This window comes from Schistocerca americana, chromosome 1 (genome assembly GCF_021461395.2).
Source record: "Schistocerca americana isolate TAMUIC-IGC-003095 chromosome 1, iqSchAmer2.1, whole genome shotgun sequence".
NCBI classification, from domain to species: Eukaryota; Metazoa; Arthropoda; class Insecta; order Orthoptera; family Acrididae; genus Schistocerca; species Schistocerca americana.
The window spans coordinates 671,067,009-671,092,041 of record NC_060119.1 but is presented as its reverse complement, the minus strand read 5'-3'; positions in this window follow the sequence as shown (position 1 = coordinate 671,092,041).

The window sequence follows — 25,033 nt, the reverse complement described above, 5'->3', positions numbered from 1 at the left end:
ACAAATTTCGGACTACTTTGTAATTGCTATACTTCTATCGTGTCCGTTTTCATGTTCCGCTTCATTCCAGCTCAGCTCAGTATGTGTGGCAGATGGTGTGTATGATGAGTATCGCCAAGACAGCCCTCCTCCTTCATACTATCCCTGTCTACACTAAACAGTAGCATACCTCATTCTGTTTCTATCCTGCGTACTGGTTTCTATACATAACCTTTAAAGACATCCAAAATACTTATTTTCCTTGAATCCAACAAATCTCTCTGTGAAACAACATAGTGTCTGTATATATGGTTCTCGGGCGAGACGTCGGATGTCATAGTGAAAACTCCACAATATTTTGTCAGCGCAACTAGCCGACATCTTCAGGTGCGACGAACACACTGCTAAGCAGGTTTTTTTTCTTTATTGTTATTTTTATACCCGTACAAACAGGCAGGCTATCAGCAGCATGTTACACTGCTCTTCAGCCATAGAATAGACAAAGAAACAACGGAAAGAATACACGTAAGTTACATAACGGTGGGTAATAAAACAGTAGACACATAAAGACAAACACGGAGCCGTTCACACTCGACGATAATCCACACTACAAACTGTTAACACGACGCACAAACACTGAAGATGTTGATGGCACAGGTGAACGATGGAGTGCGATGGTGAACACTGAACACTACACACAACGGCACACACGAGACACTGATGGCGATGATCTCCAGAAGGGTGAGGGAAGGGGGAGAGGGGAGAACAAAGAAGTCAATGGCTGAGGAGATGGGAGGAGGAAAAGAGGGACAGGGGAGGGGAAGCCCAGGGGAGGAGTGGGGAGAAATGGAGGAGGGAGGGAAGGGGGAGAGAAGGGAGGGAGGGTGCCCAAAGGAGCAAACACAGGAAGAGGGGGGGAGGATCAGAGTTGGTAGGAGGGGTAGATGGAGGGGAGGAGGGCATCATCAGGGAGAGGGAGCTGGCAGAAGCCACCTAGGGAGAGGGTAAGGAGGGTGGAGAAATGGAGACCGGGTAGGATGTGGGAATACAGGCGCAGCAGCGGGTGGGGGTGGGAGAAGATGGGGGAGACAAGTGGGTGAGGAGGATCGAGTTTTCGGGAGGTGTACAGGATCTGTATCCGTTCAAGGAAATGGGAGAGGTGGGTGAACAGAATGAGGTCGTACAGGATCCGCATGGGGGGAGGGGAGACGGATGCGATAGGCAAGGTGGAGAGCATGGCATTCAAGGATCTGAAGGGATTTGTAAAAGGTAGGGGGGCAGAGATCCAGGCGGGATGGGCGTAACGGAGGATAGGGCGGATGGTGGATTTATAGGTGTGGAGTATGGTGGAGGGGTCCAGACCGCACGTACGGCCGAAAAAGAGCTTGAGGAGATGGAGTCGGGAGTGTGCCTTGGCTTGGATTCTCTGGAGATGGGGTGTCCAGGAGAGGCGACGGTCGAGGGTGACGCCAAGCTACTTAAGGGTGGGGGTGAGGACGATAGGACGGCCATAGATGGTGAGATAGAAATCAAGGAGGCAGAAGGAAGGGGTGGTTTTGCCTACAATGGTCGCCTGGGTTATGGAGGGATTGACCTTGAGCAACCACTGGTTGCACCAAGTGGTGAATCGGTCAAGATGGGATTGGAGAAGGTTTTGGGAACGCTGCAGGGTGGTGGCGAGGGCAAGGAAGGCAGTGTCATCGGCAAACTGGAGAAGGTGGACGGGGGGTGACGGTGGCGGCATGTCCGCCATATACAAAAGGTACAGAAGGGGGGGGGGGGGGGAGGACGGAGCCTTGGGGCACACTGGCGGAGGGAAAAAAGGTGTTGAAATCCGTGTTATGGATGGTGCTGTAGGAAGAACGGTGGGAGAGAAAGGCGCCGATCAGACGGACGTAATTAATGGGAAGGGCGAAGTTTTGGAGCTTGAAGATGAGACCGGAATGCCATACGTGGTCATAGGCACGTTCGAGGTTCAGGGAGAGGAAGATTGCAGAGCGACGGGAATTTAGCTGTTCAGAAAGGAGATAAGTGAGGTGGAGGAGAAGGTCATCGGAAGAGCAAGACGGTCGAAAGCCACACTGGGTAACGGGAAGGAGGCGGTGCTGGCGGAGATGCTGGTGGATGCATCGGGTGAGTATGGATTCCAGGACCTTGCTGAAGACCAAAGTAAGGCTGATGGGACAGTAGGAGGAGACAGCGGACGGCGGTTTACCGGGTTTAAGGAACATCAGGATACGGCAGGTTTTCCACAGGTCAGAGTAATAGCCGGTGGACAGGACTACATTGTAGAGCCTGGCCTGGTTGGAGAGGAAAGAGACAGGAGCTTCACGAAGGTGGCGGTAGGTGACTCGATTGTAACCAGGAGCGGTGTTGCGTTTTGTGCGGAGTGTAGCAATGAGATCCTGTGTAGTGATAGGGGCGTTGAGTTCCATGTGTGCAATGTTGTCCAAGTACTGGAAACCAGATGCTAGGGGAGAGACAGGGGTGTCATTTTGATCGCGGACATCCAGGAAGAGGGAGTAATCGAACTGGGGATCGTCGGGGATGGAGAAGACATCGGAAATGTAGGACGCAAAGTGATTGGCCTTACTAAGGGTATCAGGGAGGGGGTGATCATCATGGAGAAGAGGATAGTAGGGGGAGGGTTTAGTTCCGGTAAGGCGACGGAAGGCTGACCAATACTTGGACGAGTGTATTGGTAGGGTAGCATTTAAACGGGTGCATGACTGTCGCCAGTCCCGGCGGCTAAGCAGGACCAGAGCCCCCTATTTATGCCAAACTTAGGCAGGAAGTGCGCATGCGTGGAGGCGACAAATTCGATGGCCAATAGCGACGATATCAAACGATAGCTGGAAGGACAGCAACGCCACCTACAGGATGAAGAACCAAAGACTTCGGCGCACGCGCAGAGGCTGGTGCTGCTGCTCTGCGCTGCCATCGGCCGCCCCAGCGACCTCTGTCGGAAGCCGCAAGCAAAAATGTCCACGTAGGCGCCTTGATTATCCTCCCGCTGTCAACAGAATGTTAATGTTGCTGGCGAATCGTCATCCGTCTTATGACCACTGTTCGAAGAGACTTCAATATGGCCAGTGCTGGATCCCAAGCTGTACTAAGCTGAAAGCCCGTGTCTCTGTTTACAAGATTCGTCGATCTACGTATTTCCACTGCTTCCTTAATAACACTGTCCCAGTACGAACTCGTCGATGCGAGAATTTTTGTATGTTGATAATTCATAGAATGGCCTGTACTGAGACAATGCTCGGCCACTGCTGACTTTTCTGTTTGCTCCAGACGAGTGTAGCGTCGGTGTTCAGGGCATCTCTCTTCTACAATGCGACAAGTTTGTCCGATGTACGACATGCCGCAGCTACAAGGAATCTCCTAAACACCGGGTCTTCTTAGGCCAAGGCTGTATTTAGATGAGCCCAAGAGAGCTCTGAGTTTCGCCGGCGGACGAAAGACACATTTAACTTTAAGCCTCTTCAATAATCTTCCTATTTTTGGAGAGACACCGCCGATGTGTGGCAAGATGACCATTCCCCTTTGTTTCTCGCCTTCTTCCACTTCCTCACGTTGGGTAACCCGCTTCGGTTGTAAGGCATGGCGAATCTCCCGTTCGGAGTATCTATTTTGTTGGAAAGTGGTACACAGATGGAGTAGCTCATTGGATCAGCTGTCTGAGTCTGATATGGCTCGTGCTCTGTGAACCAACGTCGTCAGTACGCCACTTCGTTGCGAAGGATGGTGACAGCTGGTGGCCTGTAAGTATAAGTCCGTGTGCGTTGGTTTACGGTACACTGCGTGACCTAATGTGCCATCTTCTTTTCTCCGTACCAACACGTCCAGGAATGGAAGTTCGCCGTTTTTCTCCATATCCATAGTGAACTTGATGTTGGGATGAAGCGAATTTAGATGCTCAAGAAAAACATTCAGCAATGCAATGCCGTGAGGCCAGATAACAAAGGTGTCGTCCACATATCGCCAAAAACACGCAGGTTTCAAATCCGACGTCTGGAGTGATCTCTCCTCGAAGTCTTCCATGAAAAGATTAGCCACAATGGTTGACAAGGACTACCCATTGCGACGCCGTCAGTCTGTTCGAAGTATTGTCCATTAAATAAAAAGTACGTCGAGGTGAGCACATGTTGGAATAAACCTAAAAATTCCCCATCCAGCTTCTCGCTAATGAGCAACCACGATTCCTGCAATGGTACTCGAGTAAAAAGTGAGACTACGTCAAAACTCACGAGTATATCTGATGGTGCGAGTATTAAGTTCTTGAGCCGACGAATAAAGTCTTGTGAGTTACGGATATGATGCTCACACTTTCCTACTAAAGGGCTCAGGAGCGCTGCCAGATGTTTCGCGAGATTATACGTTGGTGCCCCAATATTACTCACAATAGGCCGCTGTGGCACATTATCCTTGTGAATTTTGGGCAATCCGTATAGGCTGGGAGGTACGGGCCCCTGTGTATGTGGTCTCTTAGCAACCACATCGGAGATCGTGCTGTTTTTGAGGAGCTCCAAAGTTTTTCACTGAATTTTGGCTGTGGGATCCTTATTTAGTGTGCGATATGCAGAGTCGTCCAAAAGCTGGTGCATCTTGCTCAGATACATTGGCGTGGAGAGGATAACAGTCGCATTTCCCTTATCCACCGGTAAAATCACAATATCAGGATCTTCTCGTAGGGATCGAACCACTGACTTCTCTGCAGCTGTTATATTGTTCTTAGGCACTTGAGCCCGTGTCAGAGCACGGCAAGTCTCCCGCCGGATCTCCTCGGCAGATTCCCTGGGACGTTTTAGGATGCCTTGTTCGACTGAGCTAATGATGTCCAGAACAGGTGGTGTCCTCGGAGTGGGTGCGAAGTTCAATCCTTTCTCCAAGACCGATACCACCGCCTCAGGCAAAGGTTTGTCCACTAGATTGTATACAGTTCGTCTACGAACTTCGTTGTTCTCTTCTTGTGGTAAACGGTCTCTGAAGCGATGAAACTTATCAATTTAACGTGCTGCGTCTTGTTGTCGTTTCCAGTCTGAGAACGCCCAAGTAGCGCTGTCAACCCACCTCCAAGAATCTGCGGACAGTCTTGACGATAACTTCAAATGAAGTGCCAAGAGCTCTCTGGATACGAAGTCCAGTTCTCGCTGAGTATGGTGAATCCTTTCTCTTACTAGTGCGTGGCTTGCTCGATTTTTTATCCTTTTAGCGGCTGCGGAGATTATGAAGTGCGTCACCTTAGCGAACGTCGGAATAACTCGATGATCTCGGCATCTTAATAAAAACGTGAGGGCACATAGCAGTCTGCTCTTCTTATTCCGTAGTTTATCAAAACTATTAATGTCTTTTACCATCTCCTCCCCGTACAGGTATCGGGTGTGTTGCTTGAGGCTTTCCCGACGGACATGTTGTATATATGTCATAGTGAAAACTCCACAACATTTCGTCAGCGCAACTGGCCGACATCTTCAGGTGCGACGAACACACTGCTAAGGCAGGTTTTTTTTCTTTATTGTAATTTTCACACCTATACAGATACATAGGTAGGCTGGCAGCAGCATCGTACGCTGCTCTTCAGCTTTCGATTTTCCAATGAGAAAAAGATACAAAATAGAGTGATGGGTAAAAAACAGTAGACACACAAAAATACAAAACACGGAGCCGTTCACACTCGATCAAAATTACACTGAAACACGTTGGCACGGCGCACAAACACTGATGATTCGACAGCACAGGTGAACGCAGGAGTGTGACGGTGAACACTAACACAAACACGACGACACATGGACGAGAAACTGATGGCGATGATCTCCGGCGCGCGAATGTCCACGTAATGTGTGCGAGTCCGGGGACCTGCCACGAGGGGAAGAGGGATGAGGAGGAGGGAGAGGGGAGAGCAGAGATACCAATAGCAGAGGAGATGGGAGGAGGAGTAGAGGGACGGGGGTAGGGGAAGCCTGGGGGAGGAGTCGGGAGAAAGGGAGCAGGGCGAAGGGGGAGAGAGAAGGGAGAGAGGGTGCCCAAAGGAAACAAACACAGGAAGAGGGAGGGAGGATCAAAGTTGGTAGGAGGGGTAGATGGAGGGGAGGAGGGCATCATCAGGGAGGGGGAGCTGGTGGAAGCCACCTTGGGAGAGGGTGTGGAGAGTGGAGAGATGGAGAGCAGGTGGGACATGGAAGTACAGGCACAGCAGCGGACGGGGCGGGAGAGGATGGGAGATACCAGCAGGTGAGGAGGATCGAGTTTGTGGGAGGTGTAGAGGATCCGTATCCATCCGAGGAACAGAAGGAGGTGGGGGAAGGGAAGGAGGTCGTACAGGATCTGCATGAGGGAGGGGAGACGGATGCGATAGGTGAAGCGAAGAGCATGGCGTTCCAGGATCTGAAGGGATTTGTAAAAGGTAGGGGGAGCGGAGATCCAGGCAGTGTGGACGTAGCAAAGGATAGGGCGAATGAGGGATTTATAGGTATGGAGGATGGTAGAGGGGTCCAGACCCCAAGTTCGGCTGGAGAGGAGTTTGAGGAGACAGAGGAGCATGCCTTGGCTTGGATCGTCTGGAGGTGGGGGGTCCAGGAGAGGCGATGGTCAAGGGTGACACCAAGGTACTTAAGGGTGGGGGTGAGGGCGATAGAACAGCCATAGATGGTGATGTAGACGTTGGGGAGGCGGAAGGAAGGAGAGGTTTTGCCTACTATGATCGCCTGGGATTTGGCAGGATTGACCTTAAGCAACCATTGGTTGCACCAAGCGGTGAACTGGTCAAGATGGGATTGGAGAAGGTGTTGGGAGCGCTGCAGGGTGGGGGCAAGGGCAAGGAAGGCAGTGTCATTGGCGTACTGGAGAAGGTGAATGGGGGGTGAGGGCGGCGGCATGTCCGCTGTATACAAGAGGTACAGAAGGGGGGAGAGGTTGGAACCCTGGGGCACACCAGCGGAGGGGAAAAAGGTGTAGGAATCCATGTTGTGGATTGTGACGTAGGAAGGACGGTGGGAAAGAAAGGAGCTGGTGAGACGGATGTAGTTAATAGGAAGGGCGAAGGCTTGGAGCTTGAAGAGGAGACCAGAATGCCACACACGGTCATAGGCTCGTTCAAGGTCAAGGGAGAGAAAGATAGCGGAACGACGGGAATTAAGCTGTTCAGAGAGGAGATGAGTGAGGTGAAGGAGAAGGTCATTGGAAGAGAAGGATGGCTGAAAGCCACACTGGGTAACGGGAAGGAGGCAGTGTTGGTGGAGAAGCTGGTGGATGTATCAGGTGAGGATGGATTCCAGGACCTTGCTGAAGACTGAGGTAAGGCTGATGGGACGGTAGGAGGAGACAGCGGATGGCGGTTTACCGGGTTTAGGGAACATCAGGATATGGGAGGTGTTCCACAGGTTGGGGTAGTAGCCGGTGGACAGGACTACATTGTAGAGCCTGGCCAGGGTGGAGAGGAAAGAGGCAGGTGAAGATAGGTGACACGGTTGTGACCAGGAGCGGTGTTGCGTTTCGTGCAGAGTGTAGCAATGAGATCCTGTGTAGTGATAGGGGCATTGAGTCCTGTGTGTGCAATGTTATCCAAGAACTAGAACCCAGGAGCGAGGGGAGGGACAGAAGTGTCAGTTCGATCGCGGACATCTGGGAAGAGGGAGTAATCGAACTGGGGATCGTCAGGAATGGTAAAGACATCGGAGAAGTAGGAAGCAAAGTGATTGGCCTTACTAATGGCGTCAGGGAAGGGTTGGTTGTCATGAAGGAGAGGATAGTAGGGGGGGGTTTAGATCCGGTAAGGTGGCGGAAGGCTGACCTGTACTTGAACGAGTTGATAGGAAGGATGGCGTTTAAGCGAGTGCATGTCTGTCGCCAGTTACTGGCGTTTCTTAGCCACGAGCAAGTTTCGGATGTGTCTCTGTAGTTGCCGGTGGCGTCGTAGTGTGTCCGGGTCACATGTGTGAAGGAAGGCATGGTAGAGACTGCAGGATTCATGGAGGAGGACGGCCTGTGGGGGTAAGGTAGGACGGTGGGGGTGGATGGCGACAGAAGGGACGTGGGCCACCACGGCCTCAGACAATGTCTGCTGGAGAAAGGAGGTGGCATGGGTAATATCGTCAGGGTGGTAGTAGGTAAAGGGATGGCCATGACCTGGGTGGAGAGGGTATCCCAGTAGGCATTCCAGTTGGCACGGGAATAATCATGGGTATACTTTGGGGGACGGTCATGACAGGGGTCGTGGTGGGGGCGACGACCCTCTGAAACGGTGAGGAGGACAGGGAGATGGTCACTACCAATGGTGTCCAGGACATCCACTGTTATGTGGCCAAGGAGGTTGGGGGAGGAGAGGATGACATCGGAAGTGGAGTTGGATTTGTGGCAGGTGTGCTGGGGAATGGGGATGAGGTCACGTTGGAGGGTGGAGAGGGACTGATGCCACCACCGTAACTGGGTGGCAGAACGACTATGGATGTTGAGGTCAGTGGTGATCACGTAGGAGGAGAATGTACGATCAATGTGGGAGACGAAGTCGAAAGGAATAGAGGTGTTAAGGCAGACATAGATGGTGGCGCAGGTGACGGTAAGGCCGAGGAAGGAGAGACTAAGGATCAGGCGTTTGGTGTGTTCGGGTAGGAGAGGTTGGAGCCGAACCGGGATCTGGCGGTGGTGATCAATGGCAACTCCGCAACGCAATGTTGGGGAGGGATTATTGGAGTGGTGGAGAAGGTAGGGCGAAGTGTGGATGGTGTGGTGGGGTTGGAGGAAGGTTTCATTGAGGAGGAAGGCATCAACGTGGTGGGTTACAAGGGTGTGCATGAAGAGGTTCTTCTTGGTGGGAAGGGAACAGATCCTGTTGAACAGGATACGGTACTGTCGCACCATGACAGGGATCTAGACGAGGGTGTCGAGACAGGAGAAAGTGAAATGGACCCGGTTGTGGGAGTAGGTGGCATACATTTTTAGGTGAAAGACGGAACTGGAGGCGAGGGATATCTGTTGGAGAGTGTGAGGGCGCTGGAATGGGTGGACATTTTGCACTACAATGCTGAGGAACCTGATGATGTCCTGAGTGGTGGGAGGGGGATGAAGGGAATTGCCAGGAGGGGTGGGGGCGTCCAGAGGGCGGACAGGGATGGTGAGTTCAGGGGTGGTTGGAGGGAGTCGGCCCTTACATTTTTGGGAGTAGGTGGGTTGCAGGAGATTGCAGGTATTACAGGAGGGAGGGGACTGAATGTTAGGACACTGCTGGAGGAAGTGCGCTTGCTTTCAATGAGGGCAGGTGGGGGCCTTGCGGCACTCAGCTGTTGTGTGCGCGTTGTGGTGCAGACACCTCTAGCAGTGGAGGGATTGAGGAGGGGAATGGGAGGGGTCAACCTTGTATCTCTGGTGGAAGAGGAAGGCACCCTCCTTCAGAAGGCGGTCAATGGAGGGGGCGTCCTCTGAGAAAATCCACATAAGGCGTATGGGGCCAGCAGAGTTAAAGATGTGGCGGACCGTCCAGACCTCCAGCGAGGGATGCGCCTTGAGCTCCGCCAACAACTCCTCTTCCGTGATCGTCGGACTAAGCCGAGTGATCATGGCGGTGAGGGTCAGCGGGAAACATGGGGCTTGTGGTTGTTGGGTAGGAGATGGGGAAGGAGCAGGGGTGAGGGAGGCGTTAGGGCCAAAACGGGTGATAGGGACACAGGAGAGGATGTCAGTATGGAGGGTGGAGCCGGGGGAGGAGATGAGAACTGAGTCTCTTCTGGGAGTGAGGAGGGAGATGGGGGCTCCAGGAAAGTGTTGGCAGAGAAGGAGGGAGAGGTTCCAGGCCTTGAGGAGGGAAGGATCAGGACGAGAGAGGACATACTTGTAGGAAGAGGGAGGGGAGGAGGAGGAGGAGGAGGAGGCAGAGGGAGCAGGGCCATTCAGGGAGACATCCATGGCATCCTGAGGGGGGGGGGGGAAGGAGGATGGGGCGGGGCCTTTTTGGGAGCGGAGGAGGTGGTCGTGTCACTAGGGCGTTTAAGGGCAGCGGAAGGGTGGGTGGTGATGTGAGGGTCGGGAGCTATAGGGAGGTGGCGGGAAGTGGCAGGTCCCAGCGTGTACGCAGTAGTCGGCGCCGGCGACGGCGAGAGCTGGGCATGGGCAGTGGCCCAACGGGCCACCACCCAAGCGAGTGTATTGGTAGGGTAGCATTTAAACGGGTGCATGACTGTCGCCAGTCCCGGTGGCTAAGCAGGACCAGAGCCCCCTATTTATGCCAAACTTAGGCAGGAAGTGCGCATGCGTTGTCTGTTCAGTCGATAGCTGGAAGGACAGCAACGCCACCTACAGGATGAAGAACCAAAGACTTCGGCGCACGCGCGGAGGCCACCGCCGTTGCTCTGCCCTGCCATCGGCCGCCCCAGCGACCTCTGTCGGAAGCCGTAAGCAAAAATGCGCGTCCACGTGGGCGCCTTGATTATCCTCCCGTTGTCAACAGAATATTTATGTTGCTGGCGAATCGTCATCCATCTTATGACCAATAGTACTCCTCTCTGCTCGAAGCGACTTCAATATGGCCAGTGCTGGATCCCAAGCTGTACTAAGCTGAAAGCCTGTGTCTCTGTTTACAAGATTCGTCAAGCTACGTATTTCCACTGCTTCCTTAATAACACTGTCCCAGTACGAACTCATCGATGCGAGAATTTTTGTATGTTGATAATTCATAGAATGGCCTGTACTGAGACAATGCTGCCCAATGACGAGAGTACTAAGCGTGAGTAGTGTGAAACTTGCGTGAGTCATTCTGGCACAGGGCGCAGACCATGTTTTGTATTAAGACAGTGGATTTCTAAAGTACTTACGTATCTTGCGATTTATACTGCAGTCTCCGTTTGAAGGGGCCATAACCTTAGTGTCTTGTATAGTAGTTTTAATATTCTTGGTGTGGCAGGCCGTTAACTTCTCCTGACTTTATGCTCGTTAATGGGGGTGGGGAGCGGATGCCTGAAAAAATTTTGAATTATGAACTGTAAGAAGTGAATAATTTTCCACGTCATTTATTTGACGTTTTCTTTGTGTGAAGGGTATTAAACTTAGGGGGCATAACCTTGAAATTAGAGTGTTTTGTGTTGCATCTTTTGATTTGGTTGTCTGTCCTTGTTTTGTTCTAAAAATGTTCCAGTGTGCTACCAGCGGCGGGCACAACCAGTTCCGGATTGACCGATAGAGGGGGCAATGCCTTGGGCAGAATGTGTTCGGACGTCGTTAGCTCGGCCAGCTACGTTTTGGTGACGCTCCGGGATACTTGGTTATATCCTGTCAATGTCGCTGCTCGCCCCAGTAGTTAACAGAAGTTGAGCAATTTTCTCTCGCTATTATTTGGGTATTTCTCTCGTTAGGGTGTTTGATCTGCACCAAGGTGCGTCCCCTGTTCCTAGTAATGGCTCTTTTTCCATTTGTGTGGGTCATCCGTCCGACTGTGCCCGCTGTTACTTGGACTTTAAAGTGAGTATTAAAATAACTGTTTTTACGATTCTTGGAAGAAATTACACTAGTGACTTCTGTGAAATAGTCATTATATGATTAGTGGAATTCCGTTGATCTGTTTAATGGACTAGGCTTACCACTGCTGAAATTGCTCTTGGACAAGCTGTTATTAAATTTTCTTTACTGTTGTTTAATACACCTGTTGTTTAATGGACCTTTGGGGATCATGTCCCCGTAAACTCATGTTATCTTTGTGGGGAATTACGATTGTCTTTCATATTCATTGGGGTCCCTTTATTTGTTGAATTAAAAAGGAAGGATCTTTACTTAACTTGTTTCATTCTATGTACTCATGTAAAGATTGTTTACGGGCTTTGACTATCCTTGTTAGTGATGACTACTGGAAAGCCGGTTTTGTAAAATATTTTATAAAACTGTTTTGGGGATACGTGTAATAAATCTTTGTGAGCCACAAGCCTGTGTTTGTGTTTTCTTGTGATTACTCTTAGTGACTGTTGAAGAATTGTAAATTTCGCGTCTCACTGTGTATTATTTGCGTTGGGTAAGACAGTCTTCATAATTTCCTTTCGAAAGCTAAGAAGCATGAATGTTCCATTTCACGTATCACAGGCTCTGTTAAATACAATCAGCTAGGCGCAGTAGGAATTGACAATGCTCTTTCAGAAGCAACACGCCTGGAAGCTTTCAAACATAACAAGAAGGTTGATCGAAGGAGAAGTATGATGAAGAGACTTGTTTCGATTATCTGCTGGTTAGCACAGCAAGAGTTAGCTCTTCGAGGTCATGACGAATCCGAGACGACAGCATATAAAGCAAATTATTTAGAACTTTCGGATTTCTTGGCAGAAGAAGCACCATACATGAAAGATCATTTAGCATCCGATGGAGTATTTAAAGGCACGTCCTCTGACGCATATATTAATAGCTTGTATTACGGTTGTTGCTAAAGAACAAATTTGAAATGAAATAAAAAATAGTCCTTTTATATCAGAACAAAGCGGCGAAAGAACTGATGTCTCAAGTAGAAGTCAAATGTTTGTAATTTTTCGTTTTGTAAATAACGAATCAGGAGAAATACAAGAGACATTCGTAGAGTTTTATGACGTATCCGAAAACCGGCGTGCACAAGGCATAGTAAGTGCTAAGCAGTTGGAATATTAGTAAAACCAATTCGTATCGCTAACGTACGACAGCTGCTGTACAATGGCACAGAAAAATTATTGTGCCCATTCTACTGTGAAACAAGCATATTCTCATGCTCCCTTTACCCACTGCTGTGTACATCAGTTGAAACTAATCCTCCTCTATGCTTCTAAAAAAATTACGCAAGTAAAAATTTTGTGTGTAGCAAATCTATCAGGATTTCTCGCATTTTTTAGCCGTTACAGTAAAAGAAGTAAACTTCTAAGTCTAAGGGACTTAAACTATCAAGTCATTGTGAAACAAGATAGAATTTTCATCTACGCGCTGTACAAACCATTATTCTTCGCTATACAGATCGGAGAGCAGCGTTTAATTATGTGATGAACAATGAAGGGGGAGTGATAAATCTTTACATGAAGCAATTGGGATAAATGCTGTACTGGGTGACCAACTTTTCTTTTTCTGTTACAGCTGTACAATTTGATTTTCCAGCCTACAAGTATCTTGATTGACATACGACGCTGTAGGCTCGAAATTGAAATCTGCGTTAAGGCTGTTGAAAAACTAAGATGTGAGGAAATTATTCTGAAATGCAAAGTGGAAACTATGGGGACAGCTTTCGAAATAATTAACACAGTAGCAGTGAACATTGAAACTAGATTCCAGGAATTTGATGAAACAGATATAACACAACTTTTAATTGAGAAGTAGTTTTCAGGTTATAGCAACCCAAACAGCTTCCGAAACATCAAGTTGAAAAACTGCTTCAGATATACCCTTTCCTTGAAAGTGAAAAACTGAAAGGAGAACTTATGTTTATTTACAGCAATGATGATAAACGTCTGTTAACTCAGGACCTCCTTAAATCCGTTATAAACAATGGATAAAAAATATGTTTTCTGAATGTGTGGAATTACAATCTTTGGTTCTTGCAGTTTCAGCAACCACCGCATCTTGCGAAAGAAGCATGAGTATATTGAAACACGTTAAAACTTACCTCAGCAACACAACGACAAATGAAAGTCAAACTTGGTGATTTGGGCTATAGAGAAGAGAAGTGTGAGAACTTCAACCAAACGACAGCAGTTTAAATCTCGTGTTCTCGATGTTTACGCCCATAAGAAGGACAGAGGATGGAGCTAATTTGTAAAGAGGTGTAACGGTGAGTTACTATATTAAAAACCATCCAACAGCAAAGATCGCTTGAAATATTCCTTTATTTAAGAAAACCCGCTTCAGAAAACTTTGATATCATCTTCAAGTTTTTTAGAAACTGCATATACATGGAACATGTCGCATGAGTTAAAATGTAGCATTTGATGTAAAAGTATTAGCTTGTCATTATAGAAACCGGAAGCAGACCTGTACATTCACAAACCTTAAAAATCTTTTGTTGTAAAACATGTCCATTTTAAGTCGAACCAAACACACAAAATGTCAAGTGGATAAAAATCAGGACATTGTAAAAGATTTGCCGTGGTTAAAATATGTAAAAACATAAAGCACCTTATGCAGAAGGCCATGTCCATATACATTTTGTTCACCGACGCTTGCTAGTTAGTTAGTTACGTGTTCCATTGATCAAATCTCACTGTAACCGTTGTCGTATGGAACGTGTCAAATGCGTAAGAAATAAATACGTGAATGAAGCTTTTTTTAGGCTTAAAAATTTAATCACGGAAACACGGTACCCAACAGAACATCTGTTTACGTATGCTGGACGTATTCTAAACGGTGCGAATCCGCTTTAAATGGCGTATGATGTACAACTAAAACTTTTACAAGTTTTACATCTTAGCTCATGAAACATAATACATGTATATGCACTTCCTTACAGACCTGAAGATGACAGCAACGTCTCTCTTGAAACAGGTTGTCTTAAATAATGAAGTATTTATGTGATCTTGACTGTTGAACGGTTTTTAATAATAAGAACAGATCGTCCATCAATATTCTCAAACTGAGACAAATTCAAAGAGTTACTATGTGTTATATTTTTACGAGTATTAATATTCAGCTGATCTCTTAGAACAAGGATTTCTGAGTGCACGAAATAGTCCACATATTCGACTTTTTTGGTGTCTATTGATTGGGCCGTTACACCACCAGCATAATCGGCTATTACATTGACATTATTGGTTTAAACGTGCCCGCAAGGGTAATGAGAGAATAACGACTTCCGTAAACATTGGGCTAAAAAAATTACGTTGACAATTCGATATAAATTTAACCATTTCAAGCACAGTAGTTTCTTAGTCAGAAGGCCTGACGAATACAACGATGTTATTGTTTACCATATGCTGTTAAAATCACACTTGCTGGGTAAAATTTACACAAACATAAATTTTACAATTTTTAAGTGCTCGACTAAGACGGTGGCCGTAATGTGGGAAATAATTCGTGCAGTCGCAAATTTTTGTGGAGTGGTAGGAGGGAGTGCCACGAACAAAATACAACAATTCTTGAGGGTATTTTTGTTCTGTCATTGCAACTACAAAAATGCGTTATTTTTTCCACCAGACACGTTTCGCTTAATTGAGGTAAAACATCATCAGTGGCCTGTAATTAAGTTAATTACATTTTGATTTGCTTTTAGATCGAAAAAGAGTTCGTTAAGAATAAACTGATTTGTACTTACGGCGATTCTCGGTTGATCTCTCGCTTACATCGGGAAATGCCGTCTGCTAGCACATCGTTGTTTTTCTGCGTTAGACACTGATTATTTATGTCTAAATTTTAGATATTCTGCAGCACTATGCATTTCTTATGTTTTTCACAACACACTTTTATGCACACACCTGTATTCTGTTTGTTCTCGTACTTCAAGTATGTGTTATGGTTTGTGTTTTTTGTAGTGTTGCCACCATATCCTTTCCACTACTTTGTCTTTGACCTACAACATTTTTCAATTAGATTATTGTATGTGTGTGCATCTACTTAATTATGTTTCTGTGTATTTATGTACTGTGTAATAGTAAAGAAGGAATAGTGATGGAGGAACATTTTTTTGTAGGGGTGGGGGAAATTGTGATAGGTGAACATAAATATACAGCAGTGTGATGGAGTGTGAGTTAGAGGAGAAGGTGACGGGCGAAAAGTGGAATGAAACTGTGAGTCGGGGAGGGGGAGGTGGGGGGAGGAGTTGTGGGAGAGGGTGAAGGATGGAAAAGGGTCTTTTCTTTTTCATGTTATTTCATCAGTTATTCTATATAGCGTCTAGTTTCCAATATTTATTTGGTCATTGAGCAACTGTTTGTTTTGTGGTAATGCTGTTTGTATGTGGAAGTTTTCTTGGAAATGGTGGAGGTGTCTGTCTTTATTGATTTTTATGATATTAATATCATTATCAATATTGTTTGGTCTATGGTGTTCTTGTTTTAGATGATCCGTAAATGTTGTATGATTTGTACCATATTTAAGTACTCTGATGTATTCTTTATATCTTGTGTCGATTCTCATGCCAGTCATTCCAATGTACATCTTCTCACAATCTCTACGACTAAGCTGATAGATACCACATTGTTGGTATCTGTCTGATTTTGATTTCAGTTTTGGGATGTGGTTTTGTGTGGAATTGTTTGTTTTGCAAGCAATGTTTACACTTTGTTTTTTGAATATGTTATCTATTTTATGCGTGAATTTGTTGTGGTGGGTCATTGTATGCAATTTTTTTTGTAGTGCAAGTTGTACGAGTTAGTGTTTTTTGGTTAGTTTTTTTCATTATTTGTCTGTTTATTTTTTTGTTTAGTTTGTCTACCATTGTTTCTTCGTGTCTATTTTTAATGCTAATTTTTTATAATGGCTGTGGGATAATGTCACTTTTTATGGGTTTTATATATTAGTCAAATGCTTGTTTACTATTGTCTTTTCTTATGGTTACGTCTAAAAAATTGAGTGTGTTTTCTTGTTCTTCTATTGTGAACTTTATGTTTTGTGTGCAGTATATACAGATATAAAGAACACATCACAGCATTTAAATACGGTACAAATCATTCAACATTTGCGGATCATCTAGAACAAGAACACCATAGATCAAGCAATATTGAAAACGATATGAATATCTTAACAATCAGTAAATACAGACACCTCCTCCCTTCGCAGGAAAAAGCATTACCACAAAATAAACATTTGCTCAGTGACCAAATAAATATTGGAAATTAGACTCTATATGGAATAACCGATAAATAACACGAAAAAGAAAGAGCCTTTCCATCCTTCACCTTCTCCCACACCTCCTGCCCCGTCCCCCACTCACAATTTCATTTCACTTCTCGCTCATCACATTCTCCTCACACTCCGTCACACTACTATACAGGGTGTTGCAAAAAGGTACGGCCAAACTTTCAGGAAACATTCCACACACACAAAGAAAGAAAATATATTATGTGGACATGTGTCCGGAAACGCTTACTTTCCATGTTAGAGCTCATTACATTACTTCTCTTCAAATCACATTAATCATGGAATGGAAACACACAGCAACAGAACGTACCAGCGTGACTTGAAACACTTTGTTACAGGAAATGTTCAAAATGTCCTCCGTTAGCGAGGATACATGCATCCACCCTCCGTCGCATTGAATCCCTGATGCAGGAGCTCCATCGCGCATGAACCACATGTTGTGTCGTACTTGTAAAGGCACAATGTTGTAGCAGCACAGGTAGAGTATCCCGTATGAAATCATGATAACATGCTCCATGGAGCGTAGGTGGAAGAACATGGGGCCCAATCAAGACATCACCAACAATGCCTGCCCAAACTTTCACAGAAAATCTGTGTTGATGACGTGATTGCACAATTGCGTGCGGATTCTCGTCAGCTCACATATGTTTATTGTGAAAATTTACTATTTGATCACGTTGGAATGAAGCCTCATCCGTAAAGAGAACATTTGCACTGAAATGAGGATTGACACATTGTTGGATGAACCATTCGCAGAAGTGTACCCGTGGAGGCCAATCAGCTGCTGATAGTGCCTGCACACGCTGTACATTGTACAGAAACACATGGTTCTCCCGTAGCACTCTCCATACAGTGACGTGGTCAACGTTACCAACCGAGCGAGGTGGCGCAGTGGTTAGCACACTGGACTCGCATTCGGGAGGACGACGGTTCAATCCCGTCTCCGGCCATCCTGATTTAGGTTTTCCGTGATTTCCCTAAATCGTTTCAGGCAAATGCCGGGATGGTTCCTTTGAAAGGGCACGGCCGATTTCCTTCCCAATCCTTCCCTAACCCGAGCTTGCGCTCCGTCTCTAATGACCTCGTTGTCGACGGGACGTTAAACACTAACCACCACCATCAACGTTACCTTGTACAGCAGCAACTTCTCTGACGCTGACATTAGGGTTATCGTCAACTGCACGAAGAATTGCCTCGTCCATTGCAGGTGTCCTCGTCGTTGTAGGTCTTCCCCAGTCGCGTGTCATAGGCTGGAATGTTCCGTGCTCCCTAAGACGCCGATCAATTGCTTCGAACGTCTTCCTCATCTGCCAACTCCGCATTTGTAAACATTGCACTGACTGCAAAACCTCGTTCTTGATGAACACTAACCTGTTGATGCTAAATACTGATGTGCTTGATGCTAGTACTGTAGAGGAATAAGTCTCATGTCAACACAAGCACTGAAGTCAACATTACCTTCCTTCAATTGGGCCAACTGGCGGTGACTCGAGGAAGTACAGTACATACTGACGAAACTAAAAGGAGCTCTAACATGGAAATTAAGCGTTTCCGGACACATGTCCACATAACATCTTTTCTTTATTTGTCTGTGAGGAATGTTTCCTGAAAGTTTGGCCGTACCTTTTTGTAACACCCTGTGTACTTATGTCCACTCATCATGGTTTCCTCCTCCCCTACAAAAAAAATTCTCCGTCGCTATTCCTTCTGTACTCTTACACAGTACATAAATACACAGAAAGGTAGTTAAATAGAAATACATACACACAATAATCTAATTTTAAAAAATTGTTGTAGGTCAAAGACAAAGCAGTGGAAAGGTTGGCAACACTACAAAAAACAGAAACCACAACACATACAAGTACAAAAACAAACAAAATACAGTTGTGTGCATAAAAGTGTGTTGTGAAAAACATAAGAAGTGCATAGTGATGCAGAACATCTAGAAATTAGACCAAAAGTGTCTGTGTCTAACGTAGAAAATAACGATGTGCCAGCAGACGGCATTTTCCGTTGTAAGCGAGAGATAAACCGAAAATTACCACATGTACAAACCAATTTATTATTAACGAATTGTTTTTCGATCTAAAAGCAAATAAAAATGTAAATAACATAATTACAAACCATTGATGATGCTTCACCTCAATAAAGCGGAACGCGCCTGGTGAAAAAAATCACGCATTTTTGTAGTTGCAATGACGGAACAAAAATACCCTCAAGAATTATAAACCAACTACGCACACTATGACCACACAAATGAAGAAATTAAAATACTAGAAATACTGACCGGTGGAGACTGAGTGTGGGAGGGGAGGTGCGGTGCGTTTGAAGATCACTTCTGTACGTTTTTCTTGAATAGTTAGAAATTGCGGTCTCTAGCGAAAACTTATCCCAGTACAAAACTATTGTATTGTATTATATTGTATGGAACTGGGCACCTAGGAACGACAGAAAGACTTCGTCCCCGCTGTAGCCCACAGTGGTTCACAACCTCACTACAGGCTACAGCAGTCCACTCACCCCACCGCCGCCCCACACTGAACCCAGGGTTAATGTGCGGTTCGCCCATAGTGGACCCCCCGGGAACGTCTCACACCAGACGAGTGTAACACCAAATGTTTGCGTGGTAGAGTAACTGTTGTGTACGCGTACGTGGAGGCATTGTTTCCGCAGCAATCGCCGACATAGTGTAACTGAGGCGGAATAAGGGGAACCAGCCCACATTCGCCGAGGCAGATGGAAAACCGCCTAAAAACCATCCACAGACTGGCCGGCACACCGGACCTCGACACTAATCCGCCGGGCGGAATCGTACCGGGGACTGGCACGCCTTCCCGCTCGGAAAGCAGTGCGTTGGACCGCACGGCTAACCGGGCGGGCTTAAATTTAACTACAAGGTGTACAACTTTGCGTCTGCCGTTTGCCGATAGGTGACGACAACGGTAAGTAGCTGTCGAAAGAAACAGATCGCAGACGTCAGCAAGTTAGCTTGGACCTCGTTCAACATAACCTCAATCAAACGTTAGTCGATTTGTGCCTGCATCATAAAGTTGTTCTTGATTGGCAATGTCAGTTTGCGAGCCTAATTCTCGTCATTTGCGGGAGATGTTACTGTTTTGTTTCAGTATGAAGAAAACAGCGGCTGAGTCTCATCGAATGCTCTCAAGTGCATATGGTAAGGACACTATTAGTCAAGTGCGTGTCGGGAGTGGTTTCAACTCTTCAAGAATGGTGATTTTAACGTCGTAGACCGGCATAGTGGTGGAAGAGAGAATGTTTTCGATGTTGCAGAATTGGAGATATTGCTGAGTGAAGACTCGTGTCTAACTCAAGAAGAATTGGCGCGATTAGTGGGAGTGACACAGCAAGTAGTTTCAACGTGTCTCGAGGCTATGGGTATGATTTAGAAAGAAGGAACTTGGGTCCCGTGTGAGCTGAAACCAAGAGACGTTGAACGGCGTTTGTGTGTTTGTGAACAGTTGCTTCAGAGGCAAAAACGGAAGGGATTTCTGCATCGTATTGTGACCGGGGACGACGAATTTTTTCATTACGATAACACTAAAGGTAAACAATCATGGGGATATCCCGACCATGCTTCTACGTTGACGGCCAAACCGAATATTCACGGCTCCGAGATCACGCTCTGCATTTGGTGGGACGAGCACGGCGTCGTGTACTATGAGCTGTTAAAGTCAAGTGCAACAATCAAAGGTGCTCGTTAAAGAACGCAGTTAATGCGTTTGAGCAGAGCATTAAAAGACAAACGGCCGCAATACAGCGAGAGGCACGATAAAGTGATTTTGCAGCACGACAACGCTCAACCCCACGTTGAAAAAGAGGTCAAAACGTACTTGGAAACGTTAAAATGGGAAGTCCTAGCCCACCCGCCGTATTCTCCAGACATTGCTCCCTTTGACTATCACCAGTTTAAATCAATGGCGTATGGTCTGGCTGACCAACACTTCGGATCTCATGAAAAAGTCACAAATTGGATCGATTAGATCAATAGCGTATGGTCTGACTGACCAACACTTCGGATCTCATGAAAAAGTCACAAATTGGATCGATTCGTGGATCGCTTCAAAAGATGAACATTTTTCCGACACGGAATTCGTACACTGCCCGAAAGGTCGGAGAAAGTAGTGGCCAGCGTTGAAAAATACATTGAAAAATGTAACCAATTTGTTTCATTAAAGCCTCAAATGTTGGGGGAAAAAACGGTGGAAGCAAAGTTGTACACCTTATAAATTAAATGTCCTACAAGAACATCCTGTTCATTTTTTGCACAGGTATAAAAATTTGCGCGTAGCGAGCGAGAGAATATGAAAATCTCGCGCGTGGTTTTTGAAGGCCAGATACAAAATTGCGGGGTATGGTCACCTAAATCACCCTGTGTATCACCACAGCTGCTTCACATTTCATCTCGTTACAGCAATATGTGGTAATCTGAGCAAGGAGGAAGACTCATAGTTTCAGTGTATACATTAGGTACATGTTTGCAAATATATGTAGTGATCTTTTCAGCATTAATTTATCTATGCTATGATTGATCTCCTTGGCTGTTGATTGCTTTACTTGAAGAAATGTAGTAAGAAGCCAGCTGAAGCTGTGTGAAAACTTGAAAAGCGTCTTAGCATAAAAGTGCCTTTAATTCTGAAAGTGACTGGTCTTTCTGTTTTGTGCTAAGTGTTGAGGAGCATTACCATCAAGTTTCGTGTCACATGATAGGAAAATGAATGAACTTACTGCTGAGAGGGAAAATAAGGTAGTACATTTCAGTGGACAATGAGAAACCAATGAAATCCTCAAAACGAAGGAGAAGATAAGACAGTGACGAGCACTTTAACGGAGAAGCTCACTGGGAGCCCTGCATAGAAATACTACCGCTTGCACTAATCATATTTCAAGGAAATACAATGTGTTGAATCACCAAGTGACACAAAAAAGACACTTTTGTAACAAGGGACGGGAATAACGTCTCACAGGGATAGCCTCATATTACTGGGATCTGTTAAAAAAATGTGTATTGAGTGATTTGAGTAATTTACTATTGTTATTTGGACTTAAGGGATAAACGCACGTGGAGGAAAACTGATAGCTCACAACGCTACGCAAATACATTTGAGGGATGGTCGCAATCAAAAGGGATCACATCAGAAATGCAGGTGAAGAATGGTTTCCTAGTGCAGTACCAAGTATACAATTAGAGTACAGAATTAAGGTGCTTAGTTGGATCATCTATACAATTACAGTACAGTATTACGGGCCCTTAATTTTGTACTTTTGCAGAACTTGTGATTGTGGTTCTGATTTACACGGAGCCCTTTGTGCATTAGGGTTGTAGGCTCTGGTACATAACAGGGGAAAGCAAACGCTGCGAAGTACGTACGCGCATGTATAATACACGCTGTTGTTCCCACGAGAGTTTTTTCCGCCAACTGCGGCACGAGAACAGCGGCGAGCGTTCTGATACAACAGTAAAGTTTACCGTACGCGTTCCTCATTTGGCTTTAAGCGAATGTGCGACAGATAAGGATTTTTTAATGCTAAGGCGAACTAGATATTATTAATTACATTGTATTCGTGTGTTGTTCAAACGCATTTTTCGCCAGGGCAGGGCTATTTTGACAGTCTGGTATACACTGTTCAACTTTGTACGCAATTATTGGCTGTAGCCTCGAGGATAAATGAAATTGGTCATTACTTTTCATGTGATTAGTAGAGGTATTCAGTTTGTGGACGACAATAACACCGACACAGGAACGTTAAACTGTTCGCATACAATGGCTTACACTGCAGATTACGGCCACGCTGATCCAGCGATGTATTACTCCCTCACGCGTACACAAATGGCAGAAAGCGAGCACTACATTTACAGGTTTCAAGTTCTCGTTTCAGTTTATTTATTATTCTGTAAAGTTCAACATGATTAGTGTTACTAGCGGTACTATGCAAGTCGATGTACTTTATAGGGGAAGCTTGAAAGTAATCAGACCTCGTGTAGTACTCCCGACTTCCCTGCTCTGATGTAGAGAACAATTTGACATTGCTTATTGTCCCTCCTCAGCTTACGTAAACCAAAATATGGCAGTAAACTCTTTTAAGAAGGTGCAATTTCTTATATAACACAGAGCGTAGCAGAGAATATTCATGAAAATGTACGCCACAATTTTTGTTTCTGCCACACAGTCTGAAGTTTCATCAAATTTTTTTTTACCGGAATGAATCAGTTGTAATGCTTACCAATACAACGGTTTCCCTGAAACAACATTGTAACTAGCTGCTGTAAGCAGACGAGTTTTAGCAGTGCTATGCAAGCAGGTATACTTTATACGGGAAGCTTAAAAACAATCAGACCTCGTGTAGTACTCTCAGCTTTTCTGCTCTGATGTAGGGAACCATTTAACATCGTTTATCGTCTCTGCGGAGTTTAAGTAAAACGAAATTTGGCAATAAACGCCTACAAGAAGGTGTAATTTTTTGATAATATAGATCATAGCTGAGAATAATCATTACACTGTACGTCACAAGTTCCGTTTCTGTTTCACAGTCTATAGTTACATCAAGATATTTTTTTACCGGAATGAATCAATTATAATGTCAAGAAACATAACGGTTTACCTGAGAAAAAAATTGAAACTTGCCTCGGAAAAGAGGACAGAATGGTAAACGATTAGAAACATCGGAACACGTAAAAATTGTAGCTTCAAACGTGAGAAGATTTGCTAAGACACTGGGAGTTTGTAAGAAATAAGAAACACACCGACCTGGAATTGTCGATTGAATCGAAACCACAAGGAAATTAAGAAATAGTATAGACTGCGGAGAATATACCATAACATACAACGAAGTGCCGCAAAAGAAGCGAACACATAAGTTCATTAACAAGACCTGGACCAAACGTAGTAAATGTTACTCTGGGATCAGTGAAAAAATTATCAGCCGTATGCTCAAAGTTACAGAGGTTTCTTTACAGTTGTAGGCGTCTAACCTCCAGCAGCAACAAAACCAGAGGCTTTTACGAACATCTGTAGATGGTCGACATGACAAATAAGAACGACTGTCTCGTAATCACGGGAGATATTCATGTATTGGTAGGAAATACAGTAATAAACGACATACAGGGCACATCAATTCTAATGGAAGAGTACTGGAAGATTTTGCATGTTTCAATAAACTTAAAATTGAGAACTCATTTTTTAAGACAGAAGACATGATGGTGATCTACATCTACATCTACATGGATACTCTGCAAATCACATTTAAATGCCTGGAAGAGGGTTCATCGAACCACCTTCACAATTCTCTATTATTCCAATCTCGTATAGCGCGCGGAAAGCATGAACACCTATATCTTTCCGTACGAACTCTGATAGTTCCGCCCTATGTAGGTCGGTGTCAACAAAATATTTTCGCATTCGGGGGAGAAAGTTGGTGATTGGAATTTCGTGAGAAGATTCCATCGCAACGAAAAATGCTTTTCTTTTAATGATTTCCAGCCCAAATCCTATATCATTTCTGTGACACTCTCTCCCATATTTCACGATAATACAAAATGTGCTGCCTTTCTTTGAACTTTTTCGATGTACTCCGTCAGTTCTACCTGATAAGGATCCCACACCGCGCAGCAGTATTCTAAAAGAGGACGGACAAGCGTAGTGTACACAGTCTCCTTAGTAGGTTTGTTACATTTTCTAAGTGTCCTGCCAATAAAACACAGCCTTTGGTTAGCCTTCCCCACAACATTTTCTATGTGTTCTTTCCAATTTATGTTGTTCGTAATTTTAATACCTAGGTATTTAGTTGAATTTACGGCTTTTAGATTCGACTGATTCATCGTGTAACGGAAGTTTAACGAGTTCCTTTTAGCACTCATGTGGATGACCTCACACTTTTCGTTATTTAGGGTCAACTGCCACTTTTCACACCATTCAGATATTTTTCCTAAATCGTTTTGCAGTTTGTTTCGATCTTCTGATGACTTTATTAGTCAATAAGCGACAGCGATATCTGCAAACATCCGAAGACGGCTGCTCAGATTGTCTCCCAAATCGTTTATATAGATAAGGAAAAGCAAAGGGCCTATAACGCAACTTTGGACGCCTGAAATCACTTCTGTTTTACTCTATGACTTTCCGTCAATTACTACGAACTATGACCTCTCTGATAGGAAATCGCAAATCCAGTCACATAACTGAGACGATATTCCATAAGTACGCAATTTTACTACGAGCCGCTTGTGTAGTACAGTGTCAAAAGCCTTCCGGAAATCCAGGAA